Source organism: Tiliqua scincoides, chromosome 5 (assembly GCF_035046505.1).
Source record: "Tiliqua scincoides isolate rTilSci1 chromosome 5, rTilSci1.hap2, whole genome shotgun sequence".
Lineage (NCBI taxonomy): Eukaryota > Metazoa > Chordata > Lepidosauria > Squamata > Scincidae > Tiliqua > Tiliqua scincoides.
The window spans coordinates 55,437,003-55,450,807 of NC_089825.1; the positions used below are offsets into that span (position 1 = coordinate 55,437,003).

Below are 13,805 nucleotides of genomic sequence, written 5' to 3' on the forward strand. Positions count from 1 at the left end.
AGGAACTGATTGGTCACCCCAAGGCTTCCTTGCAGCCTCAGTCTCTGATGTCTTTGCTCCACAAATTAATCTGCACCATACTGATGGTGATCAATTTTATGTGGTCTAATAGGATGTGGGCTAAAGAGAGGCTGAAGGTGGACAGAGGAATTTGAATGGAGAGGGGTTGGAGAGGACAAAAGATTACTATAGTTCAAACTGGGGATTTCTGGGAGTCATTGTAAGCTAAATGAAGTTTTAATTATTGCTTAGACTGCTATATCATGCTTTTAAAAAAAAAAGTGTATTATTTGCATAATCCTTGCAAGAACTCTTTGTCTCTAGAGGGGACAAGATTGACACTGGAGGATAGTGAGCTGAAGGACATGGGGGGGGGGGAGTTAATCATGGTTGAGATATGAACCATGGGCAGTGAACATGGGCATGGACATGGTTCAGTGTTTGCATCATCAACTTCATCACTATGCCAGCTCTGCAGTGCTCATGTGATTTATAAAAGTCAATGGAGCCATAAAGGGGGAGATGGAGGTGGGACTGCCCCAGTGACACCCCCAGAAGGGGGTGACACAACGCATTGCCCTTTGGCTACCTCTGCCCCACTCTGGGCCCAGCCAGCTCTCTCACCTGTGGGCAATTGTGTTTTTGCTGCTCGCTGGCAAGAACTCAAAGCAAAGGGACTGAAGATTGCTGAACGGAGGCAATTCGGAGATGGGCTATTGCATTTAATGCAATGTGACAGCCAGGAAGGTCAGGGGCGACATGATAATGTCATTACCTTACTTTGAACTTCTGGGACGTGAAGCTCCTTCAGGTAATCACCACCCCAGGTGGCGTTTGCATCAGGGAAGCCTCTCATAAAAGTAATCCCTTGATTGGTTGTACTGGACTGTTCACATCTGCTCTTAGCTTATGTGCATTCAGGAGACCTGGGACCTAGATTTGGCTCTTTGGGGTACAAATACATACTCTTGGATGGCAGCATAAATACCATCCTGTTAGAAGATACAAACCCCCTAAGCACTGCCTACAGTGACAATCACACAGATACAGGTTGATCAAGTGGCAAAGGTACAGTCATTGGTTTTTCTTGACACCGATGCTGACTTGCAGCACCAATGAAGGGGAAGAAAATGAGATGTGCAAGTAGTGATAGCTGCATCCTTATGCCTTGTTTGCGCTACCAAAAAACATGGCTCCGAATTGCTCCAGTGGGTGTGGAGGGGACGTACATTAACATATGGAACAATTGCTTGGCCGCACTTTTGGCGCTTTGTTTGCTACCAGAGATGTCAGTGAATTTCAGCAAGTGTGGGTTTTGAGAAGAATTTCAGAAGTTTGGGAAGTTTACTTGCAAGGAGAGATGAGCTGTTCAAGCTTCCAAAATTCTCCTCTGCCCTGAGAAGCCCACTGGATATCTCCCCCATTCCTTTTACTTGCAAGTCTGGGGCAATGATGGCAGTAGTGGTGGCAACAGAATGCAACATTTTTTCTCTTCTCCTCTCCACTCCTCCCTTTGTGTCCCTAGCGCTCTGTTTTGCAGCACAACAGGAGAAGCTTAGTAGGGCTAGGAAAGCTTTCTCTTCTTGCCTCCCTCTCATCATTCCAGTGCACTGCTCCCTAGCATGCTGGGACTCAAGGGAAATGTGCAATGTCCCTTGGGGCTTGAAGTTCTTCCAAGAGATATTGTAATCACTTAAGGAAGCAATTGTTCAGGGAAGCGTTTAAGCAAATAAGTAAGAACATGCTGTCTGAGGTCCGTTTGGCCCCTGCTGGAGGGCCTGTTGCTCAAGGAAGCAACCAGTCAATCACACAGGTCAGTAGGGGCATAAACTCTGAGTGTGGCACTGAGAAACTAGGCCACAGTCAATGGTTTCGTTGATGCTAATGACCTCACATGATCTCTACTAAACTGGTAGCTGCAGTACCAGCACCTGTCCATGTGGTGGTGCTGAAGTGCAGGAGAGAACAGACTAGCACCTCCCTTTTCTGGCATATTTTGAGTGTGGGCCGGAACAAGGAACCAACGCCTGCTGCTGGAATGCTGGTTTGAGGCACCCAGTACTTTCCAAACTGAGTTAAATGAGATGTGCCTGTCAAGAAAGATATAGTATTTATATTTAATTTAATATCTAACCAGTGATTATTTAGCATGTGTATTATTCTTACCCCATCACCACATTTGGAGTTTGGGAATGAGATTTCCTGCCCTGAGACTTCAGCTACAGAATTAATCTGTGGAACTCCTTACCACAGGATGTGATTGATGATGGCACTCGGTCTATATGTCTTTAAAAAGAGATTGGACAGATTTCTGGAGGGAAAAGTCCATCATGTTACAAGTCATGATGGGTATAGAAGTAGGTTTAAGAAGTAGGCTATCTCTGAATGCCAGATGCAAGGGAGTGGCAATAGGGTACAGGGATCTTGTTGCCTCGAGTGATCCTGAGGCATGTGGTGGGTCAATGTGAGATACAGGAAGCTGGAGGAGATGGGCCCTTGGCCTGATCAAGCAGGACTCTGTTCTTATGCTAAATTGGTTAATTAATCCAGATAAACAAAAAACCCTCTTCTCTCATTTATTTGCTTTGAATCTAGCCATGTTTTGCTAGTTCTAGTTAAGAGCCCTGTGCCCTGTTAAGACAAAATCTCACTGAGAATGAAAGAGAATACTTGGGGTTTGTTTTTTTTTAATGTGTACATTATGGAAATACTGTCCACAGTGATGGTGTCTCTTGGCTCTGTGACCCAGCCTCTGTCCTTAACCAATTGCTCAATTCTATGCACACAAAACACACCCCTGCCAGGGAAAAAGACCATTCCTTGGCTGCTGGATGTCATCTCTCGTGAATGTCGATCCTGGCTGTTGATCAGTGCCAGACTTCATGATGTTCCTTTCCTCCCCTTTAGCAGAATGCGGAGACTTCATTCTGAAAGAGACCCAAACCCCAAGCATCCCTAAATGACTTACCAGGAATACGAGAGCGTTTTTTTTTTTTTTCAAGCAATGACGTGTGGGGTTTTTTGTTGTTGTTTTAAAAAAAAAAAATTACAATTTTTTATTAGGCAATTTTATCATTGTTATAAATAAGTAATTGTACTGGGGAGAAGGGATAATCCTTATTTAATTAAATTCATCTATACTCCCAGGTTGGCAGCAACCAGACATATGTGAGACTAATACCCACAGCCTGCCTTGTATGCATGTGCAATTAAAAATTCACTCTACAGTAGCACTGGCAGTTTAGTGTTGCTTTTGGCATTTACAAATTCTTTTATTTTGTGACTTTTTTTCCCACCATACACATATGCTGGAGCAGATGTTGCTTATTTGTTGTTTATTCAAATCTGCAGCTCTGGCAGCAAACGCCATTGTTCTGTAATGAAGCTTTGCTCACTGTCCTGCATTAGGACCCGGCAAATGTCGAATGGGCAGTTAGCTCCCAGCAGGAGACCATACTTCTTTTATTGGCAATTTATAGATGATGATAAAGTGCACCTAGGAAGATGCTGGCTGCTGGGCAGAGCAAAGGCAAGGGGGGGGTCGTGGGGGAAATGAAGTGGTGTATGACAAGGATCAGGGCAGCCCACTCTTGGATGCTGGGTCCTTATTTGAATTCCAATTCCTCTATTGTGTGTTGGAAATTGCACCCATGCATCAGCCCTGGCTGTTCTTCCCAGCTTTAATCAGCCTTTGCATAGCACAGACCTGTCACGAAGAAGGGCTTCTGAGTCGTTCTACCCACCCCTTTAAAACACAACCTGTGGTTGAAACTTCATTTGTGGCAATCTCTCACTGAACCAAGCATCGCATCCACATATGTAGTCTTCCTTTGGGTCTTCTTTCCAGATCATTCCCCTGCTCCTGTTTATGTTTCATCCAGCTGTAGACAGGTGTCTCCCGAGGGGTCGTTGACCAAAGAAGGGATGGCTGATCCCTCCAAGCTCCTGTGCCAATATAGCAGTGTTTGTTGGCAGGAAAGCCCCCTCTGCAGCCCAAGAGGCAATCAATCAGAGAAGTAACCACCTCCATCTGGCACATGGTAGCACAGAAACTCACTTGCACGGCGTTTGTGATTCATCTTGTCCCAACAAGTGGTGCCAGGGACCAAACCATACTCGAGTCTTTCCAGCAGCTGGGTACGTTCTACTTCTCAGCATGCTGAGCTGACACATTAGCTCCCGTGACATTGAGTGGCAATTCTTTTAATTATCACACCTTCACTCCTCCTCCTCCTCCACCCTGCCATCTCTTCACATACAGTTTGGCACCATGGGAATATCTGCAGAAGGCAATCGGTATTTTTCTTAATTGACTGTGTTCCAATAGTGTGAATCCTGTTTATTATCCCCCTGTAAAGTACATATGGGAACGATTGCTTGATGGGGAGAGAGAGAGAGAGAGAGAGAGAGAGAGAGAGAGAGAACCACAATGATTTCCCTGTTTCTAATGGCATCAGGGCAAATTCAATTGGTTTTCACAGATGGTTGTTGCTTGCCAAATGCTGGCAGTTGGAGTGAAAGGTATTATGTGTGACTAGTTGTTTTTTTTTTGTTTTTTTTTTCTTGTCATGCAACCTCAGAAGATATTTCATAGGTTCCCTGGGATATGTTGGGGTGCCTTTGTAAAATGAATTTTGGTGCACTTTTAAGAGATTGCAATGGGCAGAAATAAATAAGATGATCCTGAATACATGTATTCAGATATGAGCAGATATTAATATTGGGCTGATGCCTCCACGGCATCCTGCAGGCTGGCTGAGGACATTGGTGTGACAGAGAGGTAAGTAAATGAAATTCTTCCTTACCTGCTCCATTGTGCCATGGTCTCCAATGGGTGTACTTGGACATGCACCTTCTCTTTGGTGAAATTACAATGGGACCCAAGGAGGTGTGGCGAGGCTGGAAGGGGGGCATAGGATATTGGCAGCACTGTTGCCATTGATGAATGTGCCCCTGCCCTCCTCTCCCTCCCAGCAGCCACAATTCTCCCCTCTCCACCCCAGTCCTCTCCATATCCACGGCCAACCCACTGCACCACCTCTTCTAGCAGTGGCTGGGTGTTCCAGTGTTGCGCGCATGACTGTGAGCCTTTCTCTCTGGTAGCACCACAGAGCACATCACAGCTGTAGCACCAGTTGTGGCACTTAGTCTATCGCATACTGCAAGTTCCCAGGCACTCATCCCAGGGATGGGGTAGCAGTTGCCCACACTGGACAGGGGTTGGATTAGGTGACCTCTAGTGTTCCTTCCAACTAACATTTCTACAATTCTAAGTGTCAGCGAGATGTTGCAGGCAGTTAATGATTGCTGCTGGTAAGTAGAAAGAGTACCCCACACTGTTTTTGGAGGGCTTGCATGGGGGTGTTGAAGGAAAGGGGTCAGCATTGCTCTGGCACACTGCTGCTGACTGTCCAGTCACACCCTACACAAACATCAGGCCAATTATTTGAGAGGCCTATGTAACTGTCCTACTACCTAGCTATCACTTGCATTGCACTACCCCATGTCTCCAGGGGAAAGTGCAATCATGGAGTAGTGCAATCTGCTACTACTGGGGAAAGGGTGAACTTCCCCACCCCCCCCCTTGCAGTTCAACAGCAGCCATTAAATACTTGCTGAGTCTCTTCAGTGGCCTCTACGGCTCAGGCAATGTGATGGAATCTTATGCGCAGTTCCATGATTGCATTTTCAGCTTCATGACTTTTTTATTGTGTGCCCGCTGACCTTATCCTCTTCAGTTGCTCTTTACCTGTCATCCTACATGATGAGCATCACAGGACATCAGAAGAAAATGCATGGAAGGAAAGGGAGGGCAAAGGTTGTTTAAAGATTTACCAGCTGATCTGGATGGGCAGAGACCATGTCTTTGCTGAGTGTTTTAACAATGATTTAGCTACTGTAATGGAAAGAGAATTTGCTTTCATTTGCCTGGTATAGACAAGTGACGTGTCATATCCCAATGATTTCATGCGTGACTCTCATACTGTTGCCAACACCCTGTCATAGGGACCCCAGCCTGCCCCCTTTTCCATGTTACTGTGAGCCTTTCACTTAACTACACAAGAGCAGGTCATGTTGTTACTTACAGGCACTGAGCTGCCAACCATGCCTTCCTCTCTCCTTGCTTATCAATGAGCCCTGGTCACCCCTATTGCCTGTTACTGCTGCTTACATTGGCATGTGAGATGTGGCAATGACATGTAATGCTTGCAAATTCCTTATGAGCTGAGGAGCTTTGGGAGAAGCCTTGAGCTAACTTCAGACATCACTTTTCTCTTCCACAAGAGACGTACACGTCTGCTTCCTTACAAAGCCTAGTCAGGTTCTGATGCTGATGAAATCAAGATGAAAGGGTCTATGGTGTCAAAAATTCATCACATTCCTTGACTAAATTACACCCAGGGTTGCTGTCTGAGGGCAGATGTACGTGTTCTGCTTCTCCACTGCATCTTGAAACCCCAGCCGTCTCTTCTCTTTTTCCTGTTTTTTCCATCAAGAGTAAGTCTTCTTCAGAGAGAAAGCAGTAGGTGGGGAATGGGTGCTCCCCACAGTTGCTCCCCACCCTAGATGGGGTTCCAGACCCTTGTCTGCAACTGAAATATAAGGTTTTGGAATTCTCTGGCACAGCAGTTACAGAATACAAGTCAGCCAGCAAATAAAACACATGAGCTGCCTCTACATTTTTGTAAAAAAAAAAAAATTAATTGGAGCAAAGTCTATTCTCCGATGCTGTACTGGATAAAAGCTAGGGCTGGCCCATCCGTGAGGCCAACTGAAACTTTTGCCACGGACAGCAGATTGGTGGGGGCGTCTCTGTCTGTGACTTGCCTCTGGTGTTCTGCTTGCTCCCTAGATTGGAAAAGAAGAGGGGGACATAAAAGAAGAATATATGTGGAGGGCGAGAGCATGTTGAGCTAAAATATTGGCGAGTGGAAGGAACAGAGATTGGCACATCATTTCATAAGGGAAGAAACATTTGGTATGCCGCCTCAGGTGTCAAGAGGTCTTGAATAGGCCCTGACAACGGCCAGTCATCCTTGCTTGATATTTTATTATCACTGGATGCTACAGAAGGTGTTTCTTTCCCCATATAATTTTCCAGTCTTCTGTTATTCACCGTCCTTTTGGTTGCAGAATTTCCCAGAATTCTATTCTTCTGAAACTAATTACATTTAATATCTCCTGGAAATTTCTGAGAAGGTCTGCAGTGTCATCTCTCATGCTTCTGATACTCATAGCTTTACAACATCTATTTCATTAGACGTCAGCACAGATGTCAGCAGGTTTTTTCCACTGTTTGGCAGGGATTAGAAACTGGACTAAAGCCAGTTAGTGCGATGAAGATAACATGAACAACTGGGACGGAAGGACCGTGTGAGAAACTGACAAAGATGTGTTGTTTATAGAAAGAGGATCAAACACTGTTGTTAAACTGGTTTGGCAGTTTGGGGTACTGTGATTAACCTCATCATCATTCTCATATTTTCATCAGTGGCACAAATACCGTCTAGGAGGTACTTTGGTGTTATGCCCTTTCCTCTAAAATACACGATCAGTATTGGTCAAGGGTGGTTCGGTTTATTTGAAAAAGACCCTGGGTTTTATTCAGAGTACTAAATTCTTGCTAGTCCGCATCCAACACCAGTGCCATCTCCACATAATGGATCACAAAATACATAGCTTAGTTGTGGAAGTGAGAGCTATCACCCTTCTTCACACATGGGCCTGGATGAACACTCTGACCAGCATTCCCTCTAAGCCAGTGTTTCCCAACCTGGAGGTAACAACCCATCCAGGGCAGGTGTTTACGTTTGTGATGCTACCCCCTTAAGGAGGGTAGTGACCCAACCAGAGACTCATAGGTGCCATTAGTACAGCATATGCAAGGTCTCTCAACCACCACCAAATGCATGTAAGTAAAATAGAGGTTTTTAAAAAAATTAACCATGTTTGGTGGTAGTGAGAACCTGGAAGTACTGTACTAACAGTACCTACCGGTCCCCAGTTGGGTTGCTGACCAAAGGTTGGGAACCACTGCTCTAAATTGCACAGCTGCACATCTGGAACCCAAGCCCCATATAGCTTCCCTGTTGGTGGTCTGGAACTCAGGAAAGACAATGGTGTTATTGCTGAGCTGGAACTGCCCCATGCAGCCATTGTATGGCTCCACATACTTCCCTCGAAGATTACTGCTGATTTCCAACAGCATCCAGTATCTGACGTGAATCGGTGAATAGTTAACAAGATTTGTCAGTTGTCACGTAGCAGCCGTCAACGTTTGACAAAATCAGGCATACAGTAACCAATAATTGATTGCATCTGACAGCAGCAGGCTTCAGTCTTTGACAGAAAACTTACAACAGAGTTGAGCAAATTTACTTACTTCTCTTGAACTGGTCCCCCCCCCCCCCCCCAGTATGCAGTGTGTGCATGCTCTGGACTGGTGGGAGATTGGATTGGGCCATAAGTCTGACTTAATTTTTAATTTTGATTCCACAATATTAATGTTGAATTCTGAAATCAAATTTTCAGTTTTCAAACGTTGCAAAATTCTGTTTCAGCTTTCATTATAAATGAGTTTATCAAAGGGACTTGTGCCAGCCTAAGTCATTCTTAGGATTGTGCTGTTAATTACCATGAATCAGAATTTGCAGTCATTATGGTTCACATCTAGTTTTGGTTTCTTGGTCCCATGATGTTACCCTCTGCAATGAAATGTTTCACAACCACTCCTTGATGATAGCGCATGCATATGAAGTCTCTTATCTTGAAGCCTGTTCTGTGTGTTTACTCAGAAGTGAGGTCTGCTGAATTCGGTGGGAATTGTGGCCATAAAAGTGGGCACTGGATTACAGCCTTGGTGTTAGGAAACTTTCTGTTCCATTGCTGTTTCTGCAACATGAACAATGATCTTGTAAAACAGTGGCCAGACCTTGGAGGTAGAGGAGGTAGAGAAGGTCCAAGAAAAGGATTGCATAATATGTTGCTATGCTGCAAATTATAGTGGAAGTTTGTCGCCTGCTGCCACCTGCTGGCCATTATTCTGCACTGCAACATGTACAGTAGTTTCATTTGCTTGCTCACCATAGTTTGTATTCAATGGGAGCCTAGTATTGTAGTTTTTATGCAACAGAGAAACTCTGCTGCAATGTATCTTTTTGGTATATGCTGAGCATACCGAAACATTGAAGTCAGCACTAAATCAGAAGGATTAAATGGAGCCTAGATCTCTCTCTTCCAATCTGAGGAACCTATGACATATATAGTTATGCCAGCATCCATTGGGGTACTGTTCCCGGAACCCCTGAGGATGCCAAAAACTGCGGATAATCAAATCCATGGGTCAGGGTGCACTAAATCTTCCAAATGCAACTGGAGCATAGCTCCATTCACATAGGGAGGGCCTTCTGAGGGCTGGGGAAGCCTTCCCAACTCTCAGAAGGCCTTCTAAGGCCTCCGGAAGGCCAGAAAGTGCAACTTCTGGTTTTTGACTGAAAACTGGAAGTTGGGATTTTTGACCTTCAAGAAATCTTAGAAGGCCTTCTGAGGGTTAGGGAGGCCTCCCTGTCCCTCAGAAGGCCCTCCAGACATAACTGGAACACAGCTCCAGCACGTTAGGAGTGTACAAGTTCAGCCTCCACCCAGACCCAGTGAGTTTGGAACCCACGGTTAAAACCTTGGTTCCCGAATCCACAGGTAGGGAGGTAGGACCTGTACTGGGGGAAAATAAACTGTCCCCTTTTCGCCCAAGCTTAGCATCTTTTCCAGTGGCTTTTGCTGGTGTCTTGTTTGCATTTTTGTTTAGATTGTGAGGTCTTTGGGAAGAGGGAACCATTTATTTTGCCATGTAAACCACTTGGTGAACTAAAACTTTTCTTTGTTGGAAAAAAGGTATAAATTTATTCTTATCAATGGTGGTGATGATGTTGATGTCAGTGTAAGATAGTGTTTTGTATCTGAGTACATGGGTAGGGCAATTTTCCACCAGGATGAAATAGCCTATAATTAATTTCTCAGTGAGGCTTTGAGACAGAAAGAGGAAGAGGCCTCTCTGTAATTTAGTATAAAAATCCATAATAAAAACATTATTTTTCTGCTCAAAATGCATGGGTTACTTTGGTCTTTTCTGCTTGACCTTCAGGATGAGTGTCCTACAGTAGAGGTGCTGCCTTGCTTGCCTCTTTTGTTTCCCTTGCTCTGGCAGCAGTTAAAATTAGCATGGAGTTTATTAAGGTTAATCATCCAGTTGTGATCTTTGTTTCACAGCTTTTTCAAACATCCTGTTAAAAAAAATGCATATAATTGTGCTTATCTTTGTTGATGTTCCCTTTGGACACCTGCAATTAATAAAAGACTTAAACTCAATCCATAAAAGGCAACAGTGAAATAACGCCTTAAGAAGATTGAAATGTAACTTGTACTTTCGGACGGAATATAAAAACTGTATGGAGAGCCAGTGTGGGGCAGTGGCTATGATGTGATGCTGATTCCAACTTAACCTTTCCTCTGAAGCTCACTTGGATAGTTTTGGACAAACTTCATCATACAATCCACTGGCGTCGCTAAGGAGGTGCAGGGGGTGCGGGCCGAACCGGGTGACGCGCCAGGCGGGATGATGTGCTCGGGGAGGACATGCTAACATTGTGGCTTTAGGAGCTACTGTGTCATGCCATACACCATTGGATGCGGAATTCCCAGCAGAGTGCAATGCAAAAAACAGAATTGAAATAGCTCCTTTCCTTCAAACGTTATGGCCAAAAAACCGGAAGGAAAAAATGCATGGATCCCTATGGAAAGTGAAAGTGAGTCGTATCGCGCATTTAATCGCGAATAGGCGTACTTGCAATAGTCTAGTAGTATTCAAACTGGGGGGGTCGCGACACCCCAGCCTGAGGGTCCTGGTCCCTTTCCCCTTAAGGAGCTGGGGCTGCCAATGGTCTGCAATCCTGGGGATCATGCCGCTGCCTCCCCCCTGCCCCCGCAAAGACTTACTGTGGGATTCAAACTCCTTGCATGTTTGAAAACTGCAGCCATAGTCCATAGGAAAGGGCAGGCTGAGAGGTATCCAATGACACTGGAATGGTCCCGATCCAATGAGTGCAGCCCCCAAAAACTGCAAAGAGAGAAGGAGATCCCTGCCTCCCTCCCAGCTGCGTCAATGGAGCTGGAAACGAAGCCACATGGCCGTGTTTACTCGTGAGTAGGTGAACTTGCCTTAGTCCTTTGGAAAGGGCAGGCAGAGAGGACTCCAAGGGCATCAGAATGGTCCTGATCCAATGAATGCAGCCCCCAAAACACCTGAGAAGGAAGTCCCTCCCTCCTGCAGTCTATTGAACTCTATGGAAAGCAAACTCAGCCATGTGGTCGCGTTTACTCACGAGTAGGCAGACGTGCCTTGCCTTTTGGTCAGGCCAGGCCAAAGGGAATGTGAGGACACCAGAAGGTGTCCAATCTGATGGAACTGGCAGATCCGATGGAACTGGAGCACAACAAATGCTCCAGAAGGCAGCCTCCCCACCCCACTAAGAAGGACAAAAAAGAGGCTTCAACTGGTAAGGGGAAAGTTTTCTATTTTCCACTTGCGAAGCCAGGTGGGTCTTTATCTGGATATGCCTGAAATAGAAGAACTTGAAACTGGGCACTGGGAGGGCTGGAAATCTCACTGATTCTTTTTTTTTGGGGGGGGGGGTTAGTGCAGGCAGGCTACAGAGTAAGCTCCATTGACCACTATGGGACTTACTTCAGAGTAGGCATGCATAGGATTGGGCTCACAGGCTACAATTCTACCCACACTTTCCTGAGAGTAAACCCCATTGACCACAATAGAACTTACTTCAGAGTAGATTCACTTGGTGGAACAGGACTGGCTCCCCCTTATTTAATTTTTTCTTTTCTTTTAATTTAATTACTTATAATTATTTATTTTAATTTGCTTGATGATGTCACTTCTGGCCATGACATCACTTCCAATGGGTCCTGGACAGATTGTCATTCTAAAAAGGGGTTCCAGTGCTAAAAGTTTGAGAATTGCTGCAATAAGGTGTTAGAAAGTTGACAGGGTGTGTGTGTGTGTGTGTGTGTGTGTGTGTGATTCTACAAGTTTTCAAAATCACTAAAATCAGAGTTTGGAGGAATAAGACCATCATGTTATACGATGGTGTTCCTCGTATATCAATCAATGCTTAATTTCATGCAGAATGCAATGAAACAAACCACATTGAAATATCTGTGTTCTATCAAAAGGTACAGCCAAAAAACCAGTGGGGGCGGGACGATGGTACATCACCGTGCCCACCACCTGGGGCATTGCCCCGCCCACTGCATGGGGTGACATGCGGGCCTCCCACACTGGGTGACACGAATCCTAGTGATGTCACTGATACAATCTTCCTCATGGGATTGAAGTGAAGGAAAAAGAAGTGCTGCTATGAGCAACTTATTCGTGAAATAATCTTCTACTATTACAGTGCAGCCCAGACAGGAGCAAGTGTTAATTTGGGGATTGGCTGGGGATAGCATTCTGGTGACTTGTCTTGTCCATGAGGAACCTAATCTCCATCCAGAGATGGTGGCTGTCTCTTTAAAAGCTCTATAGCATTCCGGTGCTTCCTGCCCCATTGCTCCATCAATCCCTTCACCTACTTCCTGCCCTACTGCTCCATGAATCCCTTCACTTCTTGCCTGCAAGTGTGGTCCCTGTTTTTATATTAGCAAGTAGAGAAGGAAAATTCCTGAAGATAGATTTTGCGGTTCTTTATCATACAAGCTATTCCCATTATGTGCCATGTCTTGGTTTAGTGGTGACCTGTGTTCCCTCTGATTTTTACCCCTGAGTCCATGGAGGCCTATTACGGCTGGGCAGGGGTGGCTCTGCAGTGCTAAAGTGAAGCTGTGTGGGGCTTTCATTAGAGCTGTGTGATTATGCAGCTTTAGAGAGAACACTGCTTCTGATCAATGAGACTTCTTAGCATAGAACTACACTAAGGACTGGGTCTACTGAAAAGATAAAAAAATGCCCCTTTCAATTCCTAGGTTAGCAGTTCAGAGGGCAAAGGCAAGGAGGTATTGTTAAAGTCATTATTTCTGTCATTGTTCCCTACCCAAGTTGGTGGCTGGCCTTTCAAAGTTGCAGTAGTGTTGAGAAAAGTGATTCCTACACAGCAGCAGAGATGTTCTCTCACATGGATGCAGAGAGCTGTCCTCCATCTCAGGGAAATTCCTGTTCTCAGGTGTTCTCCAAAGATATTGTTGCTCAGCCTGACAGGTTTGGGTGCATGTGTCTGTCGTCGTCGTCGTCATCCCCCTCCCCCCAATATGACAATGGCCAGATCTTTGAGAGCAGAAGAAACTCTTATGGTGAATCCACCATCAAAGGACTTTAGGCCACTTGTGCCATTGACAGTTACTTGAATGCCTTGTCTGCAAAGTAGCACCAAACACATGCACACATGCACCAGACCCTTAGGTTTACACTCTCCCTAGCCCTCTTTACACATGTATGTACAGTCATGTATGGAGAGAGAAGACAGGAATTACACTGATGCACATTTCGTAAAATGCCTGAAAGCCTACACGTGTAAAGAGTGTACGTGTGTAAGTGCTGCACATGTAATCAGACGCTCCCAGGTTGTACAGGCAGAACATACACACTTCCAGTATGTATGTAGATAAATGCTTTTTCAAGCTGGGTCAAACATGCCTAGGGGGTGGGCAAGGGATCAGAAGGAGGTCTAATTTTGCTACCCTCTCTGTGTGTATTGATTTTCTGTTGTCTCTACTTTCAGTCTTCTCCTTTGTCCTCTCTA

At 45.1% G+C, this 13,805-nt stretch overlaps 1 protein-coding gene across 1 annotated transcript in view; it reads left to right on the forward strand.

Annotated features, from left to right (window-relative positions):
- The window catches only part of ITPRID1 (ITPR interacting domain containing 1), a 38,352-nt gene that overhangs the window by 14,908 nt on the left and 9,639 nt on the right, over positions 1-13,805 (forward strand). The window lies entirely within an intron of this gene.